Genomic DNA, 8,152 nt, shown 5'->3' with positions numbered 1-8,152 from the left:
TATCTGCTGTTTAGTCAAGTCATGCACCATTTTATAGAATCTTCAACCTTGAGTTCTTTCTTTGATATAAATGTTTTTATTCCCCAAAGCTTTTTACCAAGCGTAACAATTATGAGTCAACCTGTGAGGTGGCACAATGTCAGTGCAGAACTGAATTGGCACTTCACTTAAGGGCATACCCGCACAAGCACAGATAACCATTGAAGATATCTCAATAAAACAACAATGTTAGTAGTCCTTTAATTACCAGGAAAATCCAGGTGCTCCTACCCAAATGTTACTATTACTTTCTGAACAGCTAAATAATACCTTCACAGTGTCATATCTTGCAATCTTTTATTTGACAAATGCATTTGCTTCAGTGTGCTTTGGCTAGTCAGTTCACTCTATCTATTGCTCATGCTCCTCAAAGTATGGTGAGGCGATATTGTGCTCAATGTGGAGCCACTTAACCCCCCTTCTGTGGCCAGTTAATGATACACACCAGTGGATGTGATCCTGGGTGTCTGCTGCCACCTGACAGACCAACTGACTGACCACTTGGCTGGAGAGAGGACCCTGTGTCTCTGCTTCTCAGCCTTTCTGCCTCAGTCTCATCCTCCCTCTCTCTGGCCTTGTCTCTCTGCCTCCCTGTCTTTCTGCCTTCCTCCCTCCCTGTCTCTCTGCCTCGTCCTGCCTGTCTCTCTGCCTCCCTGTCTCTCTGCCTCCCTGTCTCTCTGCCTCTCTGTCTCTCTACCTCAGCCTCCATGCCTTCCTCTCTGTCTCTCTCCCTCCCTATCACTCTCCATCCCTGTCTCTCTGCCTCCCTGTTTCTCTGCCTCCCTCCCTCCTTCTGCCTGTGACCTTGACTGTGAATTCTGGGATACCCTGCCACCCAACAGTGAGCAGCCAACCTGGGAGCGCCACAATCTAAACAATATAACTGTGCAATAAAATGGACTGAGGGGGCCTGGGTTTGTGAGAGTGGGACGGGGACAGAGATTCATGTTGGAGGCGTGGTTGCCATAGGTACCTGGAACCATGCCAGAGAGGAGAGGAATGTATTTTCATGTATTCAAATCTTGCATGAATAATTAACTATCCAGCCCTGGAACGCAGGCAGCAAACAATGGCAGTTTAAACATCTGCACCCTGGTCCTCTTTCCCCTTGTATCCCATGGCTGTGTGGGAGAGGTGAGGAGGTTATACTGGGAGGTACGCTGCTTGGAAATGCATTTGATTCGAATGTGTTAAGATGGAGGATACATGTCTGATTAATATTGTTTCCCACGTAATAATACAACGGCTGTGTGTGCCTTTCCAGGTGTAGGTTCATTGGGTGCACCGCGATCCCTCAAAAACAACCGGATTTTGACACATGCCACATTACCAGGTTTAGATGTTTAGGAATACAATGAAAAATGGAGCAATGTGAAACAATTCACTTTGAGCTTATACCCAGACAAGAGTGTACTGGCTCAGTAGAGGGGGAGAATATGGCTGCCCATCAGTGCAGTCAGATAACCCTGTGGCACTGCAAAGGCATTCTGGGTAAGATCCTGCTGCAGTCACTTTGATAGCCAGCCACTGTCAGACACCTGTTCCGACAGTAGCTTTCATAAATTCCACCGCATTAAAATGCCAAGAAAGACATTAAAGGGACATAAATAGCCTTGTAAACGTATCCAGTTAAAACCCTCTAAAACAGTAAAAAGGACAGCGAGAAAAAATATAAAATCATCATAACGCACAAGACAATAAAGCCTCAGTCAGGAATGTAAGCTCAATCAATCCCTTCATTCACAGAGGCAATATTCTCAAGTGTTATAGAATGTTGCCTCCCCCACAGCCCCAGCCCACTCTCCCTACCTCAGTCTTGTTCATTTTATAAGATACAGCATATTGCCACTTATCATCTGGCAGTGTTGTAAAAGCACTGAGGTCACTGCATTACGCAGCTACTGGGCTCAATACTTCCATTAGAGGGCGTGTTCAGGCTACCACTGCTCCAAGTGCATGGGAGGGGCCACACTCACAAATGGAAACTCCCTCACTAGTCTACAACTAAACCACACATACATCTAGTTATATACCCCCAATCACTCTTTCATTTTTTATTTCCCTCTTCCTCTCTCTGATGCACGCATGCATGAAAGCACACACACACACACACACACACACACACACACGCACACGCACGCACGCACGCACGCACGCACGCACGCACGCACGCACGCACGCACGCACGCACGCACGCACACACACACACACACACACACACACACACACACACACACACACACACACACACACACACACACACACCACAACACAACACAAACACACAAACACACACAGGATTCAATAGAACTCCTATACACATTTCAACTTGAAGGCCTCGGATGCAGCATATCTACTTGCATAGTTGTGTAACTAAATAAAAGTTGAAAGAAAACAATTATTTTATCAAGTCACAATCAAACATTGATTTAATAATATTTAGCTTATTTACTGCACAATATGAGGCTAACTGTATGTCACTGCCTCTGCAAAAAGGAGGGGAAAAGAGTAACCAGTAAGAAAAGATACTGGGGTGCATCGCTAGGCCATGAAAGCTGAACGCATGCTTTGACTGGGTGGCAGTGGCGTAAAGGAAATGGAATAAGTTCGAGTGCATTTATTCCAAATCGTAAATGTGCTGTTGATGGAGTAGCATTGCATCTGATCTCCCTTCCCTCCTCCCACTACGCTCCCAGGCTCTCTCCCCTCCAGCCTCCACTCTATTATAAAATGTTGCTGCACCATTGTCTCCCCATGTGTCCTTGTGTCTCTGTTGGCAGAGTATAGACAGAGGTTTACTCCTCAGCGATGAGTGGCAATCTGCCCTGCCTACTGTATTAAAATAGGGACCATTTTAAACAGCCATGTATGTTCAGAGGGGGATGGTCGGTGCGTCAGGCAGACTTTGCATGAGAAAAGCCGGGGTCCTGTGAACCTTCTGCTCCAAATGTCCACATTCAATAGCTCCACCATGGTTAGTATGACAAACTGCGCCTCCAAGTTCTCAGACTTTCTTGAACACACCCCTATCCCCCACTCCGCACTCCTCAACCCTCTTGTCCCTCCCCTGCACCCCACTCGCACCTCCTTGCACCCTCTGGGCTGAGCTTGTTCTTTTCATTAGTTGGGCCAACAAGTCCATAAGGTTAGGAAGGTGACCCCTACACACAGAGCAGACTCATACATAGATAGTACACTGATTTAAGCGCATGATGATAGAAATAACAACACAAGAAATTAAACAGTACAACTTTAAAATATCAGATTTAAAAATATATATTCTCAAAATCTTTAATGTATTCAATGTATTGACTAAAAACACAAAGTAAAGAAAAATGTACTGGCCTGGCCACGATATAGACAGATATTCTTGCATATAACCACACATTGATATCAGTGCAATTTACTCTGAAGCTGACATTGGCACACCTTGCCTTTATGGCACTGTACAGTAACACTGTGATTGTGAACATTACAGATCTTAATACAAATACACATGAACAAGGTTACTGTGTGAGGCAATTCATTTTGATCTATAATGAGTCCATTGTCTGTTGTTTTTTAATATAAATGGCAGTTTTGATAAAGACTCGTACAAAGGTTGGTATGGATGCCAGTCTGTTACTGATGATGTCATAAACACTGGACATTTTCCAGGGAGGGCTATTACTATTCTGTAAGCACGTATTCACATGAGGAGCAATGCCTACCTTTTCCTAATGAAAAAAAACTAAACTTGGAAATAAAAAGACTGGTCAGAATGGGATAATCTCCCTCTTTCTTTCAGGCCAGGGCCCAGGGCCTCTCCCATATTCTAGTATTATAAATGAGGCTGTGTTTCATTTTATCTGCCAAACCCCAATAGACTGTAGATACTATGTCGACATCCCATGGGTTAAAATACAACAGTTGGACGGTTGTAAAAGGTGTCAATTCAACTCATTTTTTGCAGGGAGGGAGATTACTATTGTCACACCCTGATCTGTTTCACCTGTCTTTGTGCTTGTCTTCACCCCCCTCCAGGTGTCGCCCATCTTCCCCATTATCTCCAGTGTATTTATACCTGTGTTCTCTGTTTGTCTGTGCCAGTTTGTTTTGTTTTGTCAAGTCTAACAGTGTTTTTCCCCGTGCTCCTGGCTTTCTCTAGTTCCTGTTTTCTAGTTTTCCCAGTTTTGACCATTTTGCCTGCCCTGACCCTGAGCCTGCCTACCGTTCTGTACCTTGTCACACCACACTGGATTACTGACCTCTGCCTGCCCTGAGCCTGCCTGCTATTCTGTACCGTTCGGACTCTGCTCTGGATTACTGACCTCTACTTGTCCTTGGCCTGTCGTTTGCCTGCCCCCCTGTTTTTATACTAAACTGTCTGCATCTGGGTCTTCTCCTGAGCCTATTCTGTAAGCACGTATTCACATGAGGAGCACTGCCTACCTTTTCATAATGAAGAAAACTAAACTTAGAAATAAAAAAGACCCTGGCTGGTCAGAATGGGATAATCTCCCTCTTTCTTTCAGGCCAGGGCCCAGGGCCTCTCCCATATTCTGTTATTATAAATGTGGCTGTGTTTCATTTTATCTGCCAAGCCCCAATAGACAGTTGGATGGTTGTAAAAGGTGTCAATTCAACAAAATCCATTATTCCATTATTACACAGTAGGCCTACTTGAAAATTATACAACAAAACACACAAAAAACACATTTAAATAGATAAATTACATTTAGTTAGTAATGGATAACTGACATCATCGATTATTACAGCAGTGCTGTCCTCACAATGTTACCTTATTATTCTTTAATTCCTCTGGCTTATTCATTATTGCATATTCATATTCATACAATTTTGAATACATCCTGCATGGACCATGTTGTATTTTTCATAGGTCTGTGGTGTGCTCATGAGAGCTAATTCAACCAATCAGAGGCAGGTGTACTAAGAACATTTAGGAACAACATATGTATTTATATCCAAACTGAAATGGGAGAGGCAGTAAGGACACTGCTGACCTGCAAAACGACTAACCAAAATCTAAAACTGACCCTTTCCTTAACCCTAACCTTAAACAAACCCTTAAACCTGACCCTAACCGTAACCTAATTTTAACCAATTCTGAAATTAAATATTGGTTTGCAGGTCAGGAGTGTCCTTATAGAATTTTCCAACAGAAATACACAGGAAACAAGCCAGACTCACATCTGAGGCAACAGCATGTGGCACTGGAAACTCTTTATACATACACATTTGTATCTGAGGAGTGTTGTTTGTTTTGGTTAAATGACATACGTTTAGATGTCATATTAGTAGAAACATTATAGATTTGATATAGAACATTTTGAGAAGCGTTTTAATATTGGTTTAATAATGGTATACATTATAACATAATCCATTTACTACTGAAACACTTCATGAATATACATTTTACAAATATTTTATAGTATATTATTCAGTCAGTCAAAATGAAATGGTATTTTCTGTACCCGAGAATAAAGCATTAAACTGTTATAATAAGAAGCATTTTGCCTCTTTTCCCCTCATTTAATATTCTGAATATAACATACAACTTTAATATTCTAAATATAATATATACCTTTAATATTCTGAATATAACATACACTTTTAATATTCTAAATATAATATACACCTTTAATATTCTGAATATAACATACACCTTTAATAGTCTGAATATAACATACACTTTTAATATTCTAAATATAATATACACCCTTAATATTCTGAATATAACATACACTTTTAATAGTCTGAATATAATATACACCTTTAATATTCTAAATATATCAAACACCTTTAATAGTCTGAATATAATATACACCTTTACTATTCTGAATATATCATACACCTTTAATAGTCTGAATATAATATACACCTTTAAAAGTCTGAATATAATATACACCTTTAATAGTCTGAATATAATATACACCTTTAATAGTCTGAATATAATATACACCTTTAATAGTCTGAATATAATATACACCTTTACTATTCTGAATATATCATACACCTTTAAAAGTCTGAATATAATATACACCTTTAAAAGTCTGAATATAATATACACCTTTAATAGTCTGAATATAATATACACCTTTACTATTCTGAATATATCATACACCTTTAAAAGTCTGAATATAATATACACCTTTAATAGTCTGAATATAATATACACCTTTAATAGTCTGAATATAATATACACCTTTAATAGTCTGAATATAATATACACCTTTAAAAGTCTGAATATAATATACACCTTTAATAGTCTGAATATAATATACACCTTTAATAGTCTGAATATATCACACACCTTTAATATTCTAAATATAACATACACCTTTACTATTCTGAATATAACATACACCTTTAATAGTCTGAATATAATATACACCTTTAATATACTGAATATAACATACACCTTTAATATTCTGAATATAACATACACTTTTAATAGTCTGAATATAACATACACCTTTAATAGTCTGAATATATCATACACCTTTAATAGTCTGAATATAATATACACCTTTAATAGTATCAATATAATATACTCCTTTAATAGTCTGAATATAACATACACCTTTAATATTCTAAATATAACATACACCTTTACTATTCTGAATATAACATACACCTTTAATAGTCTGAATATAACATACACCTTTAATATTCTAAATATAACATACACCTTTACTATTCTGAATATATCATACACCTTTAAAACTCTGAATATAACATACACCTTTAATATTCTGAATATAATATACATCTTTAATATTCTGAATATAACATACACCTTTAATAGTCTGAATATAACATACACCTTTAATAGTCTGAATTCAATATACACCTTTAATAGTCTGAATATAATATACACCTTTAATAGTCTGAATATAATATACACCCTTTAATAGTCTGAATATAATACACACCTTTAATAGTCTGAATATAATATACACCTTTAATAGTCTGAATATAATATACACCTTTAATATTCTAAATATATCATACACCTTTAATAGTCTGAATATAATACACACCTTTAATAGTCTGAATATAATATACACCCTTTAATAGTCTGAATATAATACACACCTTTAATAGTCTGAATATAATATACACCTTTAATAGTCTGAATATAATATACACCTTTAATATTCTAAATATATCATACACCTTTAATAGTCTGAATATAATATACACCTTTAATAGTCTGAATATAACATACACCTTTAATTTTCTAAAAATATCAAACACCTTTAATAGTCTGAATATAATATACACCTTTACTATTCTGAATATATCATACACCTTTAAAACTCTGAATATAATATACACCTTTAATAGTCTGAATATAACATACACCTTTACTATTCTGAATATAATATACACCTTTAATAGTCTGAATATAATATACACCTTTAATAGTCTGAATATATCATACACCGTTAATAGTCTGAATATATCATACACCTTTAATATTCTAAATATAACATATACCTTTAATAGTCTGAATATAACATACACCTTTAATAGTCTGAATATATCATACACCTTTAATATTCTAAATATAACATACACCTTTACTATTCTGAATATATCATACACCTTTAAAACTCTGAATATAATATACACCTTTAATAGTCTGCATATAATATACACCATTTATAGTCTGAATATATCATACACCTTTAAAAGTCTGAATATAACATACACCTTTAATATTCTGAATATAATATACACCTTTAATAGTCTGAATATATCATACACCTATAATATTTTAAATATAACATACACCTTTACTATTCTGAATATAATATACACCTTTAATAGTCTGAATATAATATACACCTTTAATAGTCTGAATATATCATACACCTATAATATTTTAAATATAACATACACCTTTACTATTCTGAATATAATATACACCTTTAATAGTCTGAATATAACATACACCTTTAATATTCTAAATATATCAAACACCTTTAATAGTCTGAATATAATATACACCTTTACTATTCTGAATATATCATACACCTTTAAAACTCTGAATATAATATACACCTTTAATAGTCTGAATATAACATACACCTTTAATAGTCTGAAT

The sequence above is a fragment of the Oncorhynchus gorbuscha genome, linkage group LG02 (genome assembly GCF_021184085.1).
Source record: "Oncorhynchus gorbuscha isolate QuinsamMale2020 ecotype Even-year linkage group LG02, OgorEven_v1.0, whole genome shotgun sequence".
Taxonomy (NCBI): Eukaryota; Metazoa; Chordata; class Actinopteri; order Salmoniformes; family Salmonidae; genus Oncorhynchus; species Oncorhynchus gorbuscha.
Note: the sequence above shows the minus strand (reverse complement) of the source record.